This window comes from Macaca nemestrina, chromosome 1 (genome assembly GCF_043159975.1).
Source record: "Macaca nemestrina isolate mMacNem1 chromosome 1, mMacNem.hap1, whole genome shotgun sequence".
In the NCBI taxonomy this organism is placed as follows: Eukaryota; Metazoa; Chordata; class Mammalia; order Primates; family Cercopithecidae; genus Macaca; species Macaca nemestrina.
This window is the reverse complement of record NC_092125.1, coordinates 84,919,248-84,944,625: the sequence shown is the minus strand read 5'-3', so window position 1 is coordinate 84,944,625 and position 25,378 is coordinate 84,919,248. Positions and strand designations below refer to the sequence as shown.

Genomic DNA, 25,378 nt, shown 5'->3' with positions numbered 1-25,378 from the left:
GAAAGAATAGCTGTCTGTGAATCCAAATGCAGGCCTTCCATGCAGGCTTTCGAGGGAGGATGTTGGGGTGCACAGGTTGACTGCTCTGCTCCCTAGCTGGTGCTGGTCTCCTTCTGGAAGCGTGCACTAGGCCGGCCAGCTGGAGAGTGAGTATCTGGTAACAGATGAGCAAGTGCTTCTCCTACTTTGAGTTTCTTGGGGGTGATTCTACACTTGCTTTCACATATCCTTCTGGTAGCACCTGACCTGGTGCCATTTCCTTCCCCTTCGTTTTGTTCCTAATGGCCCCAACATCAGTGCTGCACGCGAAAGGTGAGAGAATTCTTGGCAGGTGAGAATTGGGTGCTGTGAAGAGGTTATTTTTCTACTTATGGAAGTTCATTTACTCTTTGGATTGGAAATTTCCCTGACACTCAGAAAGCCAGATGGTTTGTCAATATGGAACATGCCTTAGGGAATTAGTAGGATATCCATGCCTTCTTTGACTGGAATTTAATATTTCCCACATTGGCCCAGCAATTGAACAAAATCTCTTTGCAATGAAGTACCTTCATTTCTTTAAAATGAAGTTTGGTAAGATGAAAGCTGTGTTCTGAGGCACAGATGTTGTAAGATGTTTGGTGGTTGACTCGTCCAGCCTGTCCTTGGGTAGCTGGCTTTGCCATTTTCTCAGATGGAGAAAGGAGAGATGGAATGATGTGTTGCTCAAACTCAGTTTTAGAATGGAGCATCAAGTCAGGGGGACTCTGAGTTCAGCTAGAGCTTAGATTAGTTGCATGTCTACACTCCCCTTCCCCCGCCACTGTCTCCACTTCACAGATGGCTTATACTACACAGCAAGCAGGAGGGCCTTTGACATGGGTCGGGGGCCATGGGGCATAGCATGGTGGAGAAGAATGGGTTCTTGGTACATAGACATGGGTTCACATCCTGTTTCTGATGAGTCCTGTGACCGGGAGCAAGTCATGGCATCTGCCTGAGCCTCTGTTTTCTTACTGGTGAATCCAGGTCATCTTAGTCCCTGTAATCAGCTGCCTCACAGGGCTGTTTTGAACATCATAAGAAATAATGGATGAGAAAGAGCTCCATCAACTCTACAGGTATTAAGGAAGAAAGGAGAGAAAAGGAAAAGCAGAAAGAATCATGTAGGCAGTGGGTTCCTTTATGCTGGGCTGCTCAAAGCATGAAGGGGGAAGTGTTGCAGAGTTGGGATTCCCCAGCCCTCTCTGCCTTGGGACAGTTGTCATACATTCCCAGGGTCTGTGTCTTCTACCCAGGTTTATGCAAGCGTGGACAGCACAGGTGACAGGTTGTAGTGCTGGCTGCCCCCTCTAGGGCCTGGCTTCCCTCAGAGCATCATGGTGTAAAGTATGAGGTAGAAGGTAGGTGTGAGTCTGTGGGCAGACAGACCTGTCTTGGGCAGAGCTGCTTGGGATGACACAATCCAGTCTGATTGCCACCCACTTTGGTAGGTAGAACGTGGCCAAATATAGCTGGAGTCTCCCTGTAAATATACACCTCCTCCTGAGACTCAACTTGCAGAGAAAAAGGGACTAGGGATAGAGAACAAAGGCTGGAGATGCCCCAGATGCTTGAGTGGCTGCCCTGCCTGTCTCCTATACCACTTTCAGCTTCTTTTATCTTCCACAGCTCCTCCCCAAGGAAGTCTGAATCTTGTTCACTAAAGGGGTCCCCTCTGAAGGGTACCATCAGCCCACAGCCTCTCTAAATACCAAACACAAGTCAATCCCAGGTGCAATTTGTTTATTAACAATCATAAGTGTCACTTACAGAAGACCTTGTATGTGCCAGGCAATGCCCTAGTGCAGCTAATTCCTAGCACAGCCCAGTAAGGGAAGCAGCCTTATTTTACAGATGAGGAAACTGAGGCTCAGAATGAATGAGTGGCTTTACCCAGGTCACATGGTGGGCAAAATGCTGGAGCTAGGACTCAAATTTCTGCTTGCTTTGCTCCAAACCCTTTGCTCTATCTCGCTACCTCGCCTTTCACTGCCAGTACACAGAAGTCCCTTTGGTCCTTCTCTGTTCTCAAGAACCCTGAATGGCCTGCTGAATGTTATTTACATTTTCCTAGCTCTTTTGGGCCACTTTGACCAAACACTAGCCCAGTGGTTCTTGCCAAGACTGCACTTTGGAAACATGTGGGAGCTTAACAAATAAATCCCTGTGCTAGACTACACTCCGCACTGACTAAGCCAGAATCTCGGGGTGGGGGGGACCCAGGCAACAATGGTTGTAAAACTCCCAGGTGATACTGATGTGCAGCCAAAGTCAAGGACCACTGCATTGCCCTCCCAGCCTTCAGCTAGTGGTGGGCTTTTGACTACTGGAGATGAGATGGTGGCAGCTGCCTGGGGATCCTTTAGGAGGTCCAGAAATTCTTCAGCCAGGCCTTTAGGTGGACTGCCAACGTTGCTCCTACACTGTTTCCCCATAGCTCTGAGCCTTTTTATGTAATGCCCTCATTCAGCCTATGAGCTTATAAGCAGCTTGAGTCTGAACTCGCAGCTTGGACTCCTGAGTGACACATGCTGGAGTACAGGCATTTGTTTTGAAGGAGGTGGGGGGTATCATCTGGAGAGCTGGAAATTTTGTTTTGCAGGGTTACCAAAAACATGGCCAGCTAGTAGACCTGCATTTGCTGCCTTTTTTAGTGCCCAGGCTGAGGCATTTAAATGTTGTTGCAGATGGGAGAGGATGAAGCACAGATCCAAATCTGTACAATGCAAAATTATGCAAATTGGGCTTTAAAAGAAAATGATTATATTTAATTTTTAAATCAAACCTTTTACCTCAATGTAGGTATTTTTCTGTATGCCCCAGGCAATTGCAGGAAAGCAGCCTGGCATAGGGAAGGCCTGGGTTGCATCTGGGCTCTGGATTTATCAAATTTTTTGCACTTAGCAACTCTGTGCCCTTGCCAGGTTGGTTGTGAAGACCATCTTAGAGAATGGACACAAGCTCTCTTGCATAATGGTAGGCTCAGAGAACACACGCAACACACTAATTCACTAATTGCTTTCCCTGCCTTCTCTGCTCAATTTTACAGATGGAGGTGTCTGCAAGGTAAACTTTCTGGCTAAATCAAAGGTAAATGAAGTGTAACCCCTCAAGAGCAGAAGGTCTGGTTCTAGGTGGGAGTGTCATTCACAGGCTAGGAAGAAAGGAACAATCTGGCCTCTGGGAACCAGCAACACTGTCTGTGGACTGAGAAGCACCCCACGTTAGGTTTTCTCACCAGACCACTGGGTTTGACATGGTGAGAAGAGGCAGGTGGTTAATTTTCTGACCAAAGCACTCAGCTGAGAGGCTATTAAGGATGGCATGAATAATTTTTGCCAGGTGAAGGGAGGGGAGTTTCAGAGAGCATGCATCTCAAAGCCTTGTCAGGGCAATGACTGGACCTCAGAGGCTGACCACTTAATAGCTGCAGACTTTTTCTTAGCAATGTGAAAGAGCATATCCACTTAGGGTAGTCACAAGGCGTATGTGTTGGGGTTGGCAGAGGTCTTGCATTTACCCAAGATGGGGTTGAACATTTTCCTGTTTGTCCCAGGGACAGGGTAGCTCTCTTGTGCCCTGTGGGCTTCAAGGCAAAAGGGCTTCATGAATCCTGGTGAGAAAAAGCGTTTGAAATTTATCTTGGCCAACAGTATCTTGGTTTAGTTCCTTCGATCTGACTTTCCTGAGTTGCATCCCAACTGGGCTGAGCCTGGTCTCTGAAAAGTCCCTATCATCAATATCCATTTCTTTCCAAACGCCCTTGCTGAAAAGCCTGGGGCCCCCTTTTCTTTCCTTCTTGTACTGTGGGATATTTGGTTTCCTTTTTCATAAGAATCGTGGGTAACTTAATACAAGTAATCATATTAGAGCTGACTCTCCACGCATCGGTTCACCAGCTGGTCCCGGAAAAGGACCCTACCTAACACATTCAGCATTGACTCTCTTGGGGAAGGAGCTGACACATTTCTGTTCCTCATGCTGGTTCTGGGATGCCCTCAGGCTTCCCTACCTCCCACCTCTCCGCCAAAAGGGACTTAGAATCTTTAAGCTGCCTTTCAAACCTCAAGGAATTTCAGGAACTCGCTTGCTCTTTTGGGGTCGCGCTGATTTGGGCAGCTGGGTGTGCCCCGCCCCCCTCCCCGCCCCAGCAGTCACGTCATGGAAAGGCGGGGGAGGCGGGTCCGTGCTCACGTGGTCACGGGCGCTGCGCTGCCTGGAGGCTCAGTTCTGGGCTTTCGGGGTTGAAAACCCCGCCCAGAGCTTAGTTTGAGGCCGTCTGAGGCCGCTTGAGAGCTGACCCTGCACTCACAGGTGATGTGTTAGGATCGAGGTGTGGTTGGTCTCCGTAAGCAGGTCGGAGGCACAGACGCTGGGCCAAGGTGTCAGCAGCAGTAGGAAATCTACTGGGTGTTGAGGCTTTTTACAGTTCCCTTTTCTCCCCGCCCTCTCCGCCTGGCCTGCGCTTTAACTCTTCCCAGGTTTGCTGCAGGGTTGGGAGTGAAGGCAGTTTCACTGGTGAAAAGGACGCTTTTAGAAGCCAGACTCCTAACTCTTTCCCCAGCAAAAATCGAATTTAAAGCAATAACCTTTAAGTTGAGTTTTAAACTGTGACATGTCCAGTTTGTAGATCATTGGGTCAATACAGAAAACTATAAAGAAATTAAAATCACCCGTAGTCACCCTTTTAGACGTTTTCCTGATATTAAAAATACTGCTTTTATTTCTGCAAAATGTAATTTTAAGTATAGTCTTGAATGACTGATGAGGAAAACATTCGTTTATCTTCTTTCTCCTTTAAACACCAGTTCAAAAGGGTAGAATATCGACTTAGGTTAGTCCCCACAACTCAGCTTTTTTGAGACTATCCCAAGAACACAGAATTTCAGAGCCAGATAGTATTTTTGAGTTTATGTGGTTAATCTTTCCATTGTCTGGACTGAGACAAGTGATACAACTTTCTTGGGGTTTCGAAATTAGCTGCAGAGCTGGAACCAGAAGAACTCAGGAGTTCTGCCTCTGAAGTCAGGGTCCTCCCAAAACTCCAGGAGCATGGAATATCAGAGTTCACTTTTAGGTCAGAGATTTTAAATAAGATCAAAAGCAGAAAAGGGAAGAGGGGAGACAGGCAACCACATTTGAAAAGGGGCAATTTTCTTTGGAATTTTGGTACATTTTAATTCCTCTTACAAATGGAAACAAAGTGACATTTAAAAAATTCTGAATAGACGCTGTCAGCCATTGGAACAAAACACCTGCAGGAAGAGATATTGGGAGGCGGGGAGCTATATCTTAGAGAGACACCCAGTTCTTTGGGATATAAGTGCCAATCTCTGCAGAATTTGACACCGGGACTCCCCTAACCTGGGTGCTGGTGTCAGTGCTTCCCTGCAGGTGCCCTCTGGGCAACCATGTGCTCTCTTCCTCATCAGTAGCCCTCTGTGGAGGCATGCTCCCTGAGATGCCCCTCTTTCTGACATCCACTCTGGGCCTATGGCTCTCTTGCTGGGAGTATTGATACCTCTATTGTCACTTCCTGGGAGGCCTTCTCTTCACACAGGAAACCTTCCTGAGAGCAGAGAGCAGCCTAGAATAAGCCTATCATGAACACTGTTGTCAAGACCACGTAAAAAGCTCACCAGAGCCTTATCCCAGTCCTGGCTCCTTTTGGAATAGATCATTCGCCCTTTTTCTCTCTGACCAGGACTGATAATGATGATAATAACGAACACTTAGGTAGTGTTTAGTGCTAGATACTTTACATTTTAGTCCTCACAATGTCCCAAATTCATTTCACAGGTGAGGAAACCAATGGGGCACAAATAAGCTTGCCTGAAGTCACAGCTATGAAATTCAGAGCCAGAATTCACACTTAGCCTGGCTCCAGAGACTATGTTCCTAACCACTAGACTAGACTAGTCAGCCTGCTCCAGGGGCTTGGCCTCTGCCCTCGATGGCAGCAACTCTATTTGAGGTCTGCAGCCATCTGCAGGGGATTTGATTTTCCTCCCCCTTTATGGAAAGTGAGTCTGGGGTCACCGTGGCTCCTCTGCCCTCTCCTAAGTTTGCGTGGCAGCCAGTTTTCATTTTGTGTCATTTTATTTTCCATAGGCCACATTTATCATATTTAATAACCAAACGTTTGGTTATTGGTTATTTTGTAAAATTATTCATATGAATAACATTAGAAAAATAGTCTTTGTTAGCGTCCATGTCCTGGTTTAGTATTTGGACAAATTGTGAAGGTGTGGCCAGAGAGTATATTCTGGAGTTGGACAAATCTGTCCAAATCTAGACTCTACCATTGATTGGCAACATGTCTTTCTTTTTTTTTCAATTCCTTCATTTCATGGTTTTCAGTGTATTCAAGTAATGCCTGTACAAGCAAGTTAAATAATACACGTGAAATACCTATACAAATGAAATAATACAAGATGCATGAAGGTGAAGCTACTCATCTCCTCCTTCAGTCCTGTCCCTCTCAATCAGCATTAGCCACGTTCTTCTCCAGGGCAGCCTGCTGAGCCTCCACACGGTTGTTTTCCTGTCTATAACAGGAGGTGAATGCCCTGTGATGTATGTAATGGGTGCTCTTTCAGTGGTAGTCATTGTTACGAGGAGGGAACATAATGTGTGTTAGGGCTGCAGCAACTCGCAGGGAAAAGAGATTCTCCACCTTTCCTATCGGTTTCTCTATGCTTCTCCATCTTGCAGCCTCTGGCACAGCCTAGAGTCCAGTGGTACCCAGCAGAGGCAGTGCTGTGCACCTCTGAGCTGGGCCCAGAAGGGTAAGGGGGAGCACCTCCAGCAACATTCAGAGTGGGTCTGGGTTCCAGGGCTTCTGATCCTGGGGCTGGGCTTGTCTGAGATTCACAGGAGGTTAGAGAACTAAGGAGGAAGGGGAGATTGCTTTAACCAACCCCTCTGCTCTCTCTCTCTCTCTGGAGGAAACCTCAGGCAACTCTGCATATTTCCCCCGCTGCACACACACCTCTTCCTGCTTTCTCTACCCTGACACCAAGGTCTCTCCTCAGCCCTGGTGGCATCGTGCCTGGGTTGCTAATAATAGAGAAGGGTGAATCTGCCAGGCTGTGAATCAGAAGGCTGTCCCAGCTCTGCTCTTTCGCCCTGATCCTGGCAAATTCTTGTGGGGCTGATTTGGTAAATATCCTTGTGAGCAGAATAAGCCTTTGTGTGTTCTGGAAACTCCTGCTGTCCCTGGGGGTAACACCCTCTTGGAAGGATGATGGGGATGCCTTTGGCCTCAAGATCTTAGGACAGCGTTTCAAATCGCTCCAGGCTTCCAAGCTAGCCTGGGCTCTGGGAAGAAGGTTTGTAGGTTTGGAGAAGGAGCTGCTTCCCAGGTGCTCAGGGGATGGAAGTGATAATAGGGAGGGTGTGGAGGGTGTGAAGAGACTGTTTAGTTCTTCCCTAAAAGGCAACGCAATATGGTCCTTCCAGTTCTTTCCAGAGCTCAAAAGGTGAAATAAGAATGAAGAACAGCGATCTGCAGTTTTCCTATTATCCAAAAGGCTACTACCCAATTCAGTGGGTTGTTTTGGCAACTTGCTTGGATAAACTTAGTTAGAAATTATTTCAGAATTCCTTCAGGCAGTTACCCTATGTCGTTTTTAAGTCAAGGTGTGGTATAAGTCCATTAACAAATTAAAATGCTTCCAGATTTCTGTGTTATTCTCAAGGCACTTTTGCTAGATAACAATACCTCACACTTGGACAGTGTTTTGCGGTTTGCAAAGCACTTTCACATCTGTTTTCTCACTTGGTTGCCATAATAACCCTGGGAGCCGGGAAGGACATGTCTTGTTATTACCCCTATTTTGCAGATGAGGAAGCCAAGGTTTTTAGAAGGTTGGATGGCCTGGTCAAGGTCACACCGATAGGAGGACTGGGGGGATGGAGGAAACTAGAGCTGTTTTTCCTTAACCATCTTGCCTCCCACTGAGATGAAACAGCAGGATGGTTCCTGGGACCCAAGATCCCTTTGAACACTTGGATTAAAAGAATTTATGAGTTCTTTGTGAGTGTGTGTGGACCTGCTGGTAGTGGCTTTTCTTCATTAGAATTTGCATGTAAGATTGAAACTAAGATGGCTGACTTTCACCATCCCAAACCAACCCTGTTTTTGCACCGTGCTGTAGTGGCATGAATTACCTTGCAGATAATTGTGGCGTAGGTGACGGTACACAAAAGGCATCGTGCAGCAGCCAGATGTTCATTTTACTAAATGGAAAATATGACTCAGAACAGGGGCCAATCTGAGCCTCCAAGCAGGCAAATTAGCCATTGAGGATGAAATCTTCATCTCTGGAGAGGAGAGAATGTGGGAACACGGAGCCCAGAGTCAAGTGATTTGGTTGAGTTCCCCCCACTTTGGTTATTTAGACTTGCTTATACTCTTCTGACCAGACTATGGGATCTTCTACTGAAATTCTGCAGCAGTGTGGGCAGAATTACAAGTAAAGTGGGTTGAGGAAGTGCTCAGGTGGAAGTGTAGCAGAGAGGATGCGTTTGAGGAGCAAGAGGCTGGGACTCAAGAAAGCTTTATGCAGATTCGAATCTTACAGTGATAACAAGCATTTGCATGGCACATACAAGTTTCATCCTATGAAGGATTTCATATGATTCCCACAGCAGCCCGAGGATGTGAGCAAAGCAGTGAACAATATCCCTGTTTTATAGAGGAAGTAGAAATCGAGAAGCAGGAAGGGTGGGTAATTTGCCCAAAGTTCCACCACTAGTAAATCGCAGAACCTGGGACTAAAGCCCAGGTCTTCTGATCCTCACTGGGCCCAGCGTTCTTTCCAATGTGTCATCCTGCCTTTTCCCCCTTTCTTCCTCCTCCCCACAGCTCCTTACAAGTTCAGCCTGCTGGAGGTAAGGGAAGTGATCATAAGAGTTTTTCCAGTGCTGAGACGTTCTGGAAACAACATGGACCTGTATCTGTGTCCTGATCTGTGCTTTGTGATTGGACTGTCTTGACACTCATCTCAGGGACTCTGGGGAGTGCTTGTGCAAGCGTTTCCCAGTGTGGCCGGCTTCTCGAATGCTGCTAATGGAAAGTTGTAAGAGTTCCATTTTCCTGTTTCAAGCGAGCATTTCCCCCTTGGGGTTATAGCAACCACTTCCTCCTCAGCACCCGGTGGGTCATGGTAAATACCAGTTACGGCAGAGTATCCCCTTCTGACAACCTCATTGGTTCCTTTTTTTTTTTTTTTTTTTTCTGCCTTTAAACACACACACAGAGTTCTGAAGGCTAGGTCTCCTTTCCCTCTGGTTTAGAGTTTTCAGAGTACCCTGCTGTGGCTTTGGAAACAAAACCCACACAGAGGTCAAACGCAGTTCTTGTGGAGTCACCTTGTCATCCTGCTTTGTTTTGGAAGGAACTGGGTTGGAGGCAGCACAGTAGGACTACAGCATCTTTAACGCTTGGTAGGATTGCTGGATCCACTAAACGCTTGTGGGTAAACAGGAAGCTCACAGCCTCAGTGGGTCATTAAGGGTGTTACAGAATAGACACGAAAATCTGAAGTGGGATGGGAACAGAGCAGGACTTGGTGGGTAGGTACCGAGGAAAAGGAGACAAATGGGGATGGTGAAGAAACCGAAAGGGAATAGGGGATACAAGGAAGGGGTCAGGAAAGGGTGAGTAAAAGGTTTAAAGAGAGGTGCTAATTTTAGATACTTAAAAATATATGAAAACTTGTGGCTGGATATGGTGGCTCATGCCTTTAATCCCAGCACTTTGGGAGGCCAAGGCGGGCAGATCACTTGAGGTCAGGAGTTCGAGACCAGCCTGGCCAAAATGGTGAAACCCCGCCTCTAACTAAAAATAAAAAAATTAGGCCGGGCGCAGTGGCTCATGCCTGTAATTCCAGCACTTTGGGAGGCTGAGGCAGGTGGATCACGAGGTCAGGAGTTCAAGACCAGCCTGGCCAAAATGGTGAAACCCTATCTCTACTAAAACTACAAAAATCAGCCAAGTGTGGGGGCAGGTGACTGTAATCCTAGCTACTCGGAAGGCTGAGGCAGGAGATTGGTTTGAACCCGGGAGTTGGAGATTGCAGTGAGCTGAGATGGCGCCACTGCACTCCAGCCTGGGCAACAGTGAGACTGTCTCAAAAAAATTAAAAAAAAAAAAAAAAAAAAAAAATATATATATATATATATATATATATATATGAATCCTTAAAAAATATTTGTAATTGCTGGTTTGGGGTTACTAGAATCTCTTCTGAATCTGTCTCAGTTTTTCTTACAGCTTTTAAATCCATGGAACTCTATCACCAGGAGATGATTGTGGTATGGAGCTGAATCATCCCGGAGTTAGTCGGGTGGCAACTGAGATCAAGGGGGAAATGGAGCAGTTTGAGGATAAATGGGCCATGAAAACCTCCCAGCTCTGCCCCCAGCCATGCCGTGAAAGTCATGGGGAAGAAAGTCCCCCATTTGTGTGTTTGTGTGCATGCATTATTAAATAGAACAGTAACAGGGCAGGTCTCTGAGCCTGTCTGGCAGAAATCTTTCCATAGCAGGAGTATCCTGCAGCTCTCTGGCAGATTTGCAAAACAGTCCAGGTAGAAAAACTTAAACGGGAAACAAGCTTGTCTTGTGTCCTACTTTGTGGAGATAGATAATAAAGCCGAAAGGCCAAGAAATGTAAATATATAGCATGTATCTAATGTATACGGCATATGTACATGTCAATCTATAGCTATACAATATCTACACTATTTATCTATATCTATTCTATGACTATAGGCTTCAGAAGACCTGTCAAAGATTTCCATACGTTTAGAGAATTTGGGAAGATCCCTTTATAGGTGAGAGTTGAGACTCTTTGACTGCAGGTTGAGATTTGGTGGACTAGTTCCTGGTACCACCACCTGGTTGCTGTGATTATCTTTAGACTAACCAAGGCCCTTGTGTTAGCCTTCCTTAAATCATCCCCACCTCTAAGCAAGACAGCACCTATACCTTCTCCAGTTCATCCTGAACAGTTTGATGAAGTTTCTCCAGTTCATCCCTGTTTTATTTTATTTATTGTTTTTTGAGACACGGTCATGCTCTGTCACCCAGGCTGGAGTGCAGTGGCACGAACATGGCAGCCTCTACCCTTGTGTTCAAGCAATCCTCCTGCCTCAGCCTTCTGAGTAGCTGGGACCACAGGTGCACACCACCACAGCTGGCTAATTTTTTGTGTTTTTTGTAGAGACAGGGGTCTCATCATGTTGCCCAGGCTGGTCTTGAACTTCTGGTCTCAAGCAGTCCTCTTGCCTCAGCCTCCCAAAGTTTTGGGATTACAGGTGTGACCTACTGCATCCGGCCCATCCCTGTTTAAATGGGAATATCCAGAAGATTGTCCTTGTCATACACTTGGTGCAGTTTAAAGTATCTTTGCCACTTGTCAGAAACAGAATTCTGGTTGGGAAGGGCCATCATTCTGAGTGTGGCAGGTTTTTGCTTTGTTAATTGCTGGAACTGGGGTACAGAAGCCAAATGCAGGCTCTCCACCTGGGACCTTCTTCCTGTTTGTCTGCCCAGTTCACACTTGTCTTAGGAGCTGCAGCCTGAAATAGTGAGATGGCTACATTGCCTGATCAAATCTGGGATTTATGAAGTGATAACACCTCCCGGGAGATAGATTTCTTCGCCCCACCTCAGTGCTTCCCACGCATGCCCAAGGACCGGCTCTTTATCTCTGGCGTGAAGATTCCTCCCACTTCCCTGTTGCTGAGATCCTTAGTCCTTTAGAGGGCAATTATTTCAGCAGGGATTGCAGCTCCAGGTTAGAGTGGGGGTGGGAAGAAACCATGCCCCTCACACCGAAAGACAGTCCTGGTCTTGTCGACCTAGTATCTGAGCCAAGGTTGAGGACAGCTGCCTGGGACACACTTCCAGGTTGCCTTGGGGAGTGCTCTGTTTGGCCTTTGTTACAAGCAGGTTTTCAAAGGCAAAAGGAACAAGGAAGTGGGCTGAGACAAAGTTGTTTGACAGGAATCCTCCCCGGTTTACAGAGATAACATTGGATAGTGATTGCTCTATACTGTTGAACTATATAGTACGAGTGATGGTGTCCAGCATATGTCATTTTATGGCTACTTAGCATCAGTTAGTCTAGAGCTCACATAGCAAGTGGCTTCAGGAGGTGATTATTTAGCTCAAGCGGGGAGACGTGATCGCTGTCACATTTCGGTGCCTCTCTGGGTTTGATAATTAAAGGGGGTTTGGATTCTCAGATAAAACATTTTTCTTTCTCAGTCTAAAGTGGAGAGTTTAAAAAAAAAATCCATCTTCCTCTCTCACTTGGACAATTATAGCAGCCTCAAAATGGATCTTTCTTGTTTTCACCCTTTCTCTCCTGCTTTCTGTTCCCCAGGTGTACTCTATACATAAGCAGAGTGAGCCTTTTAGAACATAAGCCAGACTATGACACTCCTCACCCAAAACCCTCCAGCAGCTTCCTGTCTCACTGACATAAAATCCGAAGTCCTAAGAACGGCCTAAAAAACTCTGCAAGAACTGACCTCATATGTGATATGTTCTCCTCTTTGTTTACTCTGTTCCAGCCACTTTGCTGTTCCTGTTGGCCTTTGAAGCTGCCCACACACCTGTCTCAAAGCCTGTGCACTTGGCTGCTCCCTGTGCCTGCAGTGCCCTACCCTCCACCTGTGTATGGCTCAGCCCCTCACTTCCTGCAGAAAGGCCGTGGTCAGCTAAGCCAGCACACCCCTCTCCCTGCCTCCCCGGGGCTCTCCCTTTTCCCCTACCTGGCTTTATTTATCTTCAGGATACTCATAGCTGCCTGATGCAATATGTCTTTATTTGTTTATCATCTGCCTCTCCGCACTTAGAATGTAAGCTGCTTTAAGTGTAGGGACTTCATTGTGTTCACTGCTAAATAACCTGCAGCTAGAACAGTGGCACATCTGTAAATATTTGTCAAACAATGAATGCATGTGTGCACGCATGCATGAATCCATTAGCAACAGCATTTATTGGGTTCCTTTACTAGGCATCACGTTTGTAGCAAGGAGTACAACTACGGCCCCTGCCCTCAGGGGCTCACTCCTTTGATCTATTCTTTGTGGAAGGGTTTCCCACATCTGTCTCTTTTCTGATCCTGTTCTTACCTGTGCTGTTTGAATTTTGGGAAGGCCCCTCCACCCTAGGAGTCTAGCTGCTGTCTGTCATCAGAATGATCCTACCCTGATGTTCCTGGGCTTCTAGAGTTCCTTGGGGTCTTCACGGAGCAGTCAACCCATTCAGGGAACAGTTTTCAGTCCTCAGCTCACAGAACCTACAGGAAGAAAGCCCTATTTCTCCCTTAGCTGAAGTGACCTTTTGGAGAGTGCTGTGTTCTCAGATCAAATACAGGAAGGAGCACTGAAGGTGTAAGATATGGCAGCAGTTTCTTTATGTTACTTGTTTATTTGGTGTTCTGTATATTTTTTACATTGTAAAAGCAAACTAACCAGGCTACAGAAATTTCGAAAATAAAGAAAAAGAATGGGTATCATCATAACCCTACCATCGTAATGAAACAGCTTGATTCTATGAATTATTAATTAATTGGTTAGTTTGTATTCTACCTTATTTAAAAGATTTGCGGATACTTAAAACAAATATGCATCTAGTACAACAGAATATAACTGAGAAATCAGAGCAAAGGGTCAAATTGTTTATCAAAGCCAGTATAAAGTTAATGTGCAGAAATGCATACTATTATAACTACTCTTGGTATATTTCTTCTTAGCCTAAGTCTGTATATTTTTCATAGCTTATTCTGCTCCCCACCCCTTAATCTTATAGCAAAAATTTCCACGTTTCTGTCTTAACTCTTATAGTTAAGGACTGAATGATCAATCCCAAGGATGTGCCCCTAATTTGTTTAATCATTCCTCTATTGTTGGAAGTTGGGCTATTTTCACTACTATTGTTATTAGAAACAATGGCGTAATTAACATCTTTATGCATGTAACTTTTTCCATATTTTGGAGTATTTCCTTAAGTAGATTTCCAGAGGTAAAATAACTAACTGAAAGGTTGAAACATTTTTATGGCCCTTGTAGCTTATTCCTGGGCTGATTTCCCAAAAGGTCATGTGCCTTGGGGATGCCTCCGAGCAGTGGGTTGGTATGTGTCACACCTTACTCTCCTCCTCACCAGCACTAGGATTCACTATTTAAAAAAAATTTTTTTTGCCGCCGAGCTCGTGGCTTACGCCTGTAATGCCAGCATTTTGGGAGGGCAAGGCAGGCAGATCACTTTAGGTCAGGGGTTTGAGACCAGCTGGGGCAAATAGTGAAACCCCATCTCTACTAAAAGTACAAAAGTTAGCCCCGCATGGTGGTGCGCATCTTTTAGTCCCGGCTACTCAGGAGGTTGAGGCAGGAGAATTGCTTGACCTCTGGAGGCGGAGATTGCAGTGAGCCAGGATCCTGCCACTGCGCTCCAGCCTGGGTTACAGAGTGAGACAATGTCTCAAAAAACAAAAACAAAAAACAAAACACAATTTTTTTTTTTTGCTAATAGGCAAACAGTATATTGTTATTTCATTATATGTATGTTGAATTATATGTATGTTGCCAGGTTATCTATTGGCACCTGAGATTGTTTTTACCCATTTGTTTGAGTTCTTTGTATATAAAACTTAACCCTTCAATCATACTTTATTTTGTAAAATATTTTCTCCAGTTTATTTGACTTGTGCTTTGGTTTGCAGGTGTCTTTGCTTTAGATACTTTGAGGTTTCACGTTTTGGATAGTCAAAGTTCTTTATAATTTTCTCTGTTATTTACCTAGAGACTGTAGTCCAAGTTCATTAGCCTGGCGGTTGAGACCTGTGTAGGCTTTGTTATTCCAGAAGCCTCACCTTCTGTTCCCTTAGGACCTTCTTGTTAGGAAGGTGAATCAGTGGTGCATCTAGCATATATTACACCAGGACTACAATTTTTTTTTTTTTTAGATGGAGTTTCGCTCTTGTTGCCCAGGCTGGAGTTCAATGGCGCGATCTCTGCTCACTGCAACCTCCGCCTCCTGAGTTCAAGCGATTCTCCAGCCTCAGCCCAGGTGCCCGCCACCACGCCTGGCTAATTTTTGTATTTTCAGTAGACACGGGGTTTCACCATGTTGGCCAGGCTGTTCTCGAACTCCTGACCTCAGGTGATCCACCTGCCTTGACCTCCTAAAGTGTTGGGATTAAAGGCAGGAGCCACCACGCCCAGCTCAGGAGTAGATTTTTAAAAATACTCCCCTCCTCTAGTAAGAAAGTTATTTCAGTAATTAAGAAATAAATGATGATGAAGATGACCAGAAAAGAATTTCAGACAGTTAAACATTGCTGTTTTTGAATTTTGTGTATATGATGCCAGCAATAAAAAAAGGGGGGCGGTGAGTAATGAATTTAGTGACGCTAATGCTTATTTGAAAAAAGGGAAAGGTTACACTTTCGTAGTGGTCTGTAGTGAATAAAACTCTACGGTTTCTGGTTTTGAGTCTTCTGTAAACTGATCAGACTTCGCAAATACTGATCTTTGCCTATTCATCATGATCAATAGACAAAGCTGCATTTGTTGGTCTATCTTCCCTCAAAGCTGGTCGCAGAGCGCTTTTTATTCCTGTTAATTTTGAAAAGTTTCTTTTGGTTGAAACAGCAGATATACAAACAGGATAAATCTTAAACATAAAATTTGGCAGAAATTCACAACAATCCCATTTCACAGTAAATTCCAGACATTGCGAAAAAGTCCTGTTCCTCATTTCTTCAGGACTGAATAATATCTCATTGTTGAAAAGTTAGAAACATAAATAAAAACTCCCAAGTGGTCTGGTAGAATGAGAGGATGGAATAGCCCAGGTTCTATTTCTTTGTCTTTACAGTGACTTTGTTTCCAGCCTTTATTTTTGGTCTGGTCTTCAAGCTTAGAAACACATCGTACCACAGGACTCGGGGGACAAGCCACCCCAAAATGAGTGCCAATGATACCGAATCCTGTGAACTTGCTCTTGAAGCATGGGTAGCTGAGTCCACGGGTGTCAGGGGCTGGCTTTGCAACCAAAATACGAGTTCTTTGAATTAACTTCCATAGAGAATATAATGTTTATTGAAAGGTAATTAGTCTGTGTGAATTTGAAGCTTACATGTATTATTAAAAGTCAAGAATAATGCAGCAATTGTTTAGAATTCGACAAAAGGTTGTTGGCAGGGGCGGGTGGGGCGGGGGGGAGGTGGGGGCGGTGTTAGATTATGTTTAAATTAGAATTGCCAGCTCATGGTCATGATAAAAAGCCCATCAGTTTCAGTATTGTTTTAAATTCCCTACAGGCAATTTTCCCTCTTATTGCCTCCCTCTGGGGCAGACTGCTCTGTGCTAGGCCCTTGGTGCTGAGCTGAGCGGAGCTATGCCAAGCTGTTGGCTGTGCTGTTGGTGCTTTTTTGCTTCTAGGCTTTTGCTTATGCTTTTCTCAATCCTGAAACACCAACCTCCACTTCACACACACACACACACACACACACATACACACACACACACGCACACACCCCTCATTTTCCTCGTCTTTTAAGACTTAGCTTACATGTCACCTTTTCCATCAAGCTTCCTTAATTTTTTCCCTTTTTCTCCCAAAGTAATAACTTCCTCTTCTGAATTCCTGTAGCCCTATCCCAGATCTGAAGGAGAAAGTGCTCCCAGCTGTGTCCAGTGCATCCAGGGACAGCACTAATGTCAGAAAGTGTGGGTGGCCTGATTGGACGAAGGAGCCCAGGAGCCAGCCCAGGTTACCTGCCTGGGTCCTGGTTCCGGAGCTCTCCTTGTTCGTCTGTCTCTCTGATAGGCTGGCCCTGGTAGTGGGACCTCGCTGAGTCTGGAGGCTGCTGCCTCTGGTTCTTGGCCTCCGGGTGTGAGGCAACCCTTACTCAACTTACCTTTCTGCTTCAGAAACCCCACCTTTAAGCCAGACCCCACAATAACGGCTGGGCATTCTGGGCACTCTTCTGCTTTCTCAGCCAGACTCTTGGGTCTTGGCGGGGTTCCCACGTGTTTATGTTAGCCTATATTTATCGATTCTCAACCCTGGGAAAGCAGTGTGCCAGATAGGGCCTAGAGGTTCAGCAGTGAACTGGCCATTTCCAGCCCTCAGAGAATGCTCACTCTAGTAGGGGTTACACTCATGTCATCAGCAGACCATGTGAATGCGCTCTCAGCAGAGAAGCAAAAGCATGTATGAGGTATAGGGGAGAAGTAATTAGCCTTTTTGAGTGCATTGGGCAAAAAGTGCAAAGAGGAGGTGATAGTTGCGAATGGTAAAGAATGAAAAAGAGTTCTCTAGGTAGGTTAGGGAAAGGGTCTTCCAGCCAGAGGGGCCAGCACAAAAGGTTCAGGAGCATGAAGCAGTGTGGTGTGGGTCGGCAAACACAACCAGATCAGTTTTGCAACAGCCCAGGGAGTGAAGGGACGCATTGGTGGGGAGAGAGCGAGAGCCCTTGGGAGTCCCTGTGTGGTCTGTGGCCTTTGTCCTGCAGGCTTTAGGGAAGCCACGGGAGGTTTAAAGCCAGGGAGACACATGATGGAATTGGCATGACCAGATTGATGTTTTAGAAAGGTCTACAAGGCTGATGAGTGATGAGGGTTGCAGGAAGGCACACCCAAGGCAGGGCAGGCTGTTGTCATCCTGGAGAGACAGGAAGAGCAAGGGGTGCTGGCCATAGGGAGAGTTGTCAGAGTGGTAAATTAGGAACTTTGATGATTGACTGGATGTTTTGGCAGCCCTCTTCCAGAATCTCCTTTGCTGTCCCTGAGGGTAGATCTTTGGGTCTCCCATGGAATTTGTGACCTCATATGTTCAGTGTGGTCCCATTAGGTCTGTGGGGTCTGTTTGCTGGGGCATGACACTGCACATGCTCTATCTACCCAGAGCCCCTGGAGCCCTTGGCCATCAGGCAACCATGTCCGCCACATATGATGCTTTGGTAAGGAGCTGGTAAGAAGCAAGATGACCTCTTGTTCCTGAGAGCTGCAAGCACTTACAGCTTCTCCCTCTGAGCTCCTATGGCTTGATGGGAGCTGGCAGAGCTTGCCAAGTCATGCCCTGATTGGGTGGCCTGAGTCATTGCTGCCACGGCCACAGGCACCAGATCCCACCATGCCATGTGCCCCCTTCTGGTATCACAGCTGCTCACTCTCCACATGTGGCATTAGGGAGGGCTTTGGGGCAGCTATAGGACAGATGCCTTTATCACTTAAACCTCTCCTCATCTTCTGAGAAGCCCATTGGTAGCTAGCCCTCTGCAATCATGTCTGTCATTTCTTTGATTTTTAGGCAGGCAGGTGGGGAAGACCGCAGATGGCCAGGAGCTTTTGGGTCACCCCTCAGAATGCAGTTGGCCACTACACTGTGAAATCCTCAGAGGCCACAGTGCCCTGTGATGTGCTCCTAGCATTTTGAGTGTTGAGTTTCATTGCCAAGATGCTAGGCTTCCTCCTGGCCCCACCAAAGATGCTTCCATAAGTGTCTCCTCGCCTCACCTGGGCTGGGCCATGGCTAGAAGTCCCAAATGCCAACCATCCCCGGTTCTAAATTGCGTTCTAACTAATTAGAGGCAGAGGTTGGTCAGAGTCAGGTACTGCTCAGCCACGACCACAGTGATGTTCTGCTTCTCCTGGAGGTGGTACCGCAGGGGGGGCCAGGTTGGTGGAGCTGGATGGTTTAGAAATCCTGGCTTCCATCTCAGCCCCTGCAGGTTACCACTGAGGTAGCTTTTGTGTGTACTTTCGTTTCCTCTGCTACTTATCTCATCAGAGAGGCCTATTTTGTCTTGGTGTTCTGTTTCGTCTTTTAGACCCAAAGGGCCACATCTTACCATGCATGGTGTGTGTTCAGGTTTTCAAACACGTCCCTTGTTTTCCTACTAGTCTTCCCTACAGTTTTGGGGTTGAGGCCTTGCTGTCCTTTTTCATCTCTGCAGAGGGAGAAACAGCAGCTCAGCAAAGTAGGTGACTTGCCCGCACTGACATGACCAGTGAGTAGACTACAGTTGAGCTCTTTGGTTTTCCTCAGCACTTTCCCCTTTGTCTCTAAATCCAGCAGTTCAAACTCAAATGCCACCAGGGGCCAGGCAGGTGACCTGTGTCAGCGGGGCCTAGTGACGGGAAGAGAAGGCCCCATTTTAAGTGGCTGCTGCTCAGCCCCAGGCAGGGGCCACTGTCCGGGATTACAGGCCCAGAATTTGAAAGAGAAATTGGGAATTCGGATTTTTGTGTGCAATCTGATTTTTAAATGTTGGCAGCTAATTTAGAAAAAAAAATGCAGCCGACAAAGTAAGTCTGCTGGCCTCTGTCCTACATCACCCGGCTGCTGGTCACTCACCCATGGCCTTTCCTTCTGACTCAGGCTTATGGGGACCCTCTGCTGGCTGGCTTTCCTGTTAAGGGAAAGGGGGAGAGGAAAGGGAAGAGGAAACAGTTCTAGGAGCTTCTGGTCCATTTGCATCGTGCTGGCCACACACTGTGTAAATAGCTCAGCTGCCCACATTCCCAAGGCAAATACTTTCCATGCGCCTCTTTGGCCACCTTGAATCCTGGGGCTCTTTGGCAGTTTATCGGCTCACTTCCTTTTCCGAAGATTCAAATGACGACTGCCTGAAGATATTTTCTTCAGCTGGGTTTTTCCTTGGTGACTTCACTCTGAGACAGATGTGCCCTAATAATAACATTGAAAGTTAAGGGGAATAAGTCAGCCAGCTGGTTCTGTTCCCTAGAAATGATGTTACAGTTCCTAAATGTGAGCTCTCCCTGGAGACCTTGGAGGGACTGAGCCTGCAAGAGGGCTGTGGTCACTGTTAGAGTCTGGAGTCCTTCTCCCTGGGACAGAGTCCCCAAGGCTCTCCCCTCATCCCAGCGGGACACGTGTACTCCCTGGCACACAGCAGATGGACATTTCAAAGGAGGTTTGCTCTCTTCAGAGATGGTCAGGGGCTCTTATTCAGCTCCTGCCTCCTGAGCCTAAAGGCCCCAAGCTTGGTGAGACCTAAACCCTGACTGCACAAAGCAGACCATTCCTCCAAGTGCCTCTCTCGTGCCTGTGTTCAGGCTCACTGACTGGAAGGACTCCCAGAGGTCATTTAAGCCCGTTCTTCAGCCTCTATCATTCCAGAATACATTTTTCAGATAACCCGCTTGCATTCCCTCAATAATGTTTCATTTCCTCTAACTCAGTACGAAGGAGATGAAACAAGTCTAAGAGAACCAGAAGCCTCTGTAAGCTGTGCAGGCAAGAGAGTGACTTTTGTGGGGGCCAAGCTTTAAGATCCCTTAGATAGAAAACTGGACCAGCCTCTACGGATGTTGATGCTCTGTTTCTTGGTTTTGCTTCTCTGTAAATCTGAGAGAGAAGACAGGAAGGACCTGAGGTGCAGCCCTTCTTTGCCCCTGTCTCATAGGAGAGCCTCACCTCACTTTTGTGAAAACCCATGCTGTCTGTAATGATCCCAAAAGCTGCTGCAAAAGACCTCAATATAAAAGAAATGTTAACCTGGACGTGGTGGCTCACACCTGTAATCCCAGCACTTTGAGAGGCCGAGGTGGGTGGATCACTTCTTTGGTCACCTTAAGTCCAGGACTTCAAGACCAGCCTGGGTAACATGGCAAAACCCCATCTCTACGAAAAACTAGAAAAATTATCCAGGCATGGTGGTACATGCGTATAGTCCCAGCTACTAGGGAGGCTGAGGCAGGAGGATTGCTGGGTTGCTTGAGCCCAGGAAGTTAAGGCCATAGTGAGCCATGATTGCGCCACTGACTCCACTCCAGCCTGGGAGACAGAACGAGACCCTGTCTCATAAAAAAGAAAAAAGGAAGAAATGTTTAATCATTGTAGCCTGAAGCAAGAAGTGAAGGAAACAGTTTCAGGGTGTCCCTGCGCCTGGTGGGTGGGAGAACCTGGCTGCAGGAGGGCGTGCAGGCTTCCAGGGTAGGAGTTTGGGCAAGACCCCAAGGTCTGCCCTGGATTGGGACACAAACCTGGGGGCACACCTTTGCCCCTGTTTGCGCTCTGGGAATTGGAGGCGAGACTGGTGCCTGCCTTTCAGGAGCCCTGGGAGGCTCTTGTCGCATGGGGAAAGTGCTACGTAAGCACCCACTGCCACTAGCAGGGCCTGGTTGACAGAGATGCACGGGGAAGGGCGATGAGTCAATCTGTTTATGAAAATCACACATGCCGTCACACATACCGTCAAGATGACCTGGGGGACAGCTGAGCTCTGAGAGCTGATGAGTCTTGCTCATACTTGGGGGTTCTCTGGTGTCCCTTTTTGGCAACCTGTTTCCTGTGCTTCCAGAGGTCTGCACGTGAACAGATGCATGACTGCTGAACTGAGACACAGGGTCTCTGCCCTGAACAGCTCTGGTGAGGAGAGGGAAGCTGGGTGACTCATAGCAGAATTCAGAGCTGTGCATTGGCCACTGCTGGGGCAGGGCTGCAGACGCTTCTTTGGAAAGCAGCTTGGGGTTTCTGGTTCTCTCTGCAAGTCTGCATTCTCACTCACTGAGTGCCATTTAGCCACAGGCAAATCAGCATAATCTGTCAGAAATATGAATTGTTCCAGTGTAGCTTGATAACTGCTTATAAGCCATCATATGGTATTCAAGTCCTTCCTCAAAAGTTTCCGTGTTAGAAATTCCTTAAGTGGGAGTTCCCAAAACTCTTGGCTTTGGAGTTAGACCAGGGTGACCCCCTTAACCAAATCTCTTACAAGATCTTTTTTGCATTCCCAGAAACTACTTAAAAGGCAGTATTTTGTCCATTAATGTTCTTGGCCTAGGGAGGTAAACTTTTAGCATTTGGAGGTTGAGGAAATCTTGTCCCTTCTACTATATCCAGTAGTATCCTAAGATTTTAAAATGTGTAACCTGAAGTTTTTTCAATCTCAGGAATCTCTGAAAAAGTACCAGGGGTTACTAGCAAGCTGCTCACACAGAAGTAAGTGTGTTTCCTTCAGCAGGGCTGTGCCTGAGAGAGCTTGGGGGAGAGAAGATGGCATTTTAGATTCTTGAACTTTCTGCAGAAAACTTCCTTTTAGATTCCTGGCTTTGTAAATGTCATCCTCCAGCATGGGATGAAAACGTCTGTTTCCACTTGTGGCCACCTAGCAGAGCTGCCTGTGTCCCTGTTGCCCAGCGCAGTCTCCCGGGGAACAGGCAGAGTTCCTTATTTCAGATCCCAGCTCCCTGCGGGAGGTTTGGGTGAGGGGATTTTCGGGAAACACAAGAGCCTCTGGTGGCTCCCGTGCCAGGCTGCCTCATCGTCCATGCACTCCCTCTCACACCTGGCTAGAAAGTAGCTCCTGGACGTTTTGGAGTTCCAGAAAGACTGTTTCTGGCAGGAAATAGGACTTTTTGTTGGGGATCCACTTCCTCCTGGCTGTGGCCTTCACCTTCTGCCCTTTCCTTGTGGAAAGGTGGGATTCAAGGCTGGGATCAGGGATAGAGGAGGAGGTGGTCAGACCCTACTGCTAACATCTGCTGGGCCCATACAGAGCTGCCTCCCGTACAGTTCATCTGACCCATAGGCTCTTGACCTTGAGGGGGTCAGACCAGACAGTATACGTGAGAGGTATGCAATATGTATCTGCCTCTGTTGAGTGCTCTTGTATATGTACCAGGCACTGCATACAGAGAATTTAATTTAACCCAGAAAACAATCCTTCAGGATACATGGTATTTCCACTTTACAGATGAGGAAACTGAAGCTCAGAGAGGTTTAGTAACTTGCTTAGTGCCACCAGCCAGGAGAGGCAGGATCTAAATCTGAGTTTATCTGGCCATAATGTTACCTGTTCCACATGACAGGAAATGAGGCAGCCCAGCAGAATGATGAAGAGCTTGGAGCCGGCAGCCAGCCTGCCTGACTACACATGTACAGAACATTGGGCAAGTTGTCTCATGACTCTGTGTCTCAGTGTTCCCATCTGTAAAGTGGGACAGTGACAGCACCTCTGTGATAGGTTGAGAGACTCTTACCACATACCCATAGCAAATACTCAGCCCTGTGTCTGGCGGAGAAATAGCACAGGAGCTATTTCTTGAACTGACACTAGAACAGCTCGCATGCTGTGGGCTGCGCTCCTGCCCTGCTTACCTCTCTGTGGGCTATAAAGGAAGGATTAAGCAACTCTAGCTCCCCAGACTAGGGGGTGGGGATGGGGCTGAGTCCCCTGGATGGCCCCTCTGAGAGAGTGGCCCAAGATGGAGTCTGTGGGTGCTCAGAGGTTCCAGAACTTCAGTGCCAATTGTCTGCTGATCAGTAAAGGCCTTCGGTAAATTTCCACCCTCTGTAACTTGGCCTTCTTGTTTTGCATTTACAAAAGTAAAAATAAAATCTCTGGGGAGGAGTGAACGAGCGCAGGGCGGGAGGGGATCTGCTGCAGGGGTGGCCCTTAACCGGCTGGGCAGAGCCTAGGCGCCCTTTCCCAGAGGAAAGGCTGAGCCCTTCTGTCCTCTGAGCTTTATCCATTAGGAAGTCAGCCTGGAAAGGCTGCCCACCCTCCTCGTGCTCTTCCCCAGCCCCCTTGGCCACTCCCTGTTTCCTCCTATTGTTGGTCCTGTCCTAGCCTCCGGACCCAGCAGCCTTTGAGGCCTGGAGGGGCCCCTGGTGTGAGCTCTGTGAGGCTCCTAGTGTGAGCTCTGCCAGGCCTCTGTTCAGCACAGCATTTCCTATGCCTTCTTCCTCTCTCGCCTCTCTCCTCTAGCCCTTCATTATTTTTAGTTCTTAAGGGGATGGAATCCAGGAGGGAGGAGGAGGGAAGAGCCAAGTTAATGACCTTCTCACCAGAGATGGAGCATTTGCTGGGCCTTGCCCAATAGGGAAGGTTAGGAACATTTCCATTTTGGGTGAAGGACACCTCGATTCTTGAGTAATCAAAAAAAGACTCTGGTTTAGTAAGATTGCGGGCCCCTTTGATGCCAGCTCCTATACAGTGTGGATGAGGGAACGAGTTGGGACCTGAAAGAGTCGCTAACGGAAGAGCATTCTTTGCTGGTGTCTCCAGTGTCCCTGGCTCCTGCAGGACACTGGGGACACCCACGAAGAGATGTTCCCTGCCTGCCAGCAAGGGCATCCCAGATTGAGGGATGGAAGAGTGAACAAACAGTGACTAACCTGAGTGAAAGGTTGCCCTCCAAACCCTTGAGTGAAAAAGAACCCTGAGGCCCGGGGCCAGCCAGGCTGCCAGCCATGGGGTCCTAGAGAGAAACCCAGGCAGACAAAACAGGAAATTCCCACAAACATGCCCCCTCCTGCTGATTGGAGAAGTCTCTAGAAAAATCCAGGTGGGACAGGTGAACATAAAGCAGTGTGAGCCTTGGTGTAGGTGTGCTTTATCTTCCAGGCCTGGGCGCTTACCATGTGGTGGGCCCGCAGGGTCCTCTTATCAGCCAGATGCCAGGAGTATTGGATTCCCGCTGGCTGTCCAGCCTGGGGGACATACAGAAGTTTAGGACAAATCCCCAGTTCCCCAGGAGCCTTCCTGCCACTGGGAGACGTGGTATGGCACACAAGAATCACGAAGCACTCCAGCTTCCTGTCCCTTCCCTGCCCCACCTGCAGGTCTGCTGTGCAGGTGCCCTTCCAGGAAGCTCTCCCTCCACCCTTCTGCATATCCACATCCTGCATCTCCCTCCAGCTTTAGGGAGGATTCCAGGAATGGCATGGGGCTGGAGTGGCCCGAGAGACTTCAGGGAGAAGGTAGGGCCAGCTTGCAGATTCCAGGGGATCTGCTGGAGGGAGAGGTAGGATGTGGATACACAGAAGGGAGAAGGGAGAGCTTTCTGGGCAGAGCATCTGCACAGCAGACCTGGAGGGGGGGCAGGTATGGGATGTCTTGCCCTGACAGATTGGAGTGGGCACACCAGAGAGTGAGTGTGGGGCAGTATCTGGGGGTGGCTGTGTATCCTGGAGGGACCCTGTTCCCTCTTATGGGTGGTCATGAGCCTTGGTGAGGCCCTGGGCTGTTCCTGGAGCCCTGTCCTTGACGGCTGGGCCTTGGGCAGCCTCCTCTGGCAGGGTTTAGGGCTTATGGTGGAAGAGAAAGAGTGGCCATAATGGAGGCCCCCTGGGTGCCAGTCTGGGTGCTGCCCTTGGCCTAGAAACTGGGCCTCTAGTTGCAACAGGAAGAAGGCAGCTAAACAGGAGACAGCTGGGCAGTCACTCAGGGTTTTCCCGGCTTTGGCCAGAATGTGCTGCTAGGGGTTGATTGAACATGGTGGCATCCCTCAAAAAGGGTCAGCCAGGTGGGGAGCTCCAGCTTTCAGCCTGACCAGGTCTACACACTGCAAACCAGGGG

The 25,378-nt window shown here is 47.5% G+C and overlaps 1 protein-coding gene across 3 annotated transcripts in view; it reads left to right on the top strand.

Annotated features, from left to right (window-relative positions):
* Positions 1-25,378, top strand: part of LOC105478632 (inositol-trisphosphate 3-kinase B) — a 107,771-nt gene that overhangs the window by 54,895 nt on the left and 27,498 nt on the right. The gene's annotated exons all lie outside the window — the stretch shown is intronic.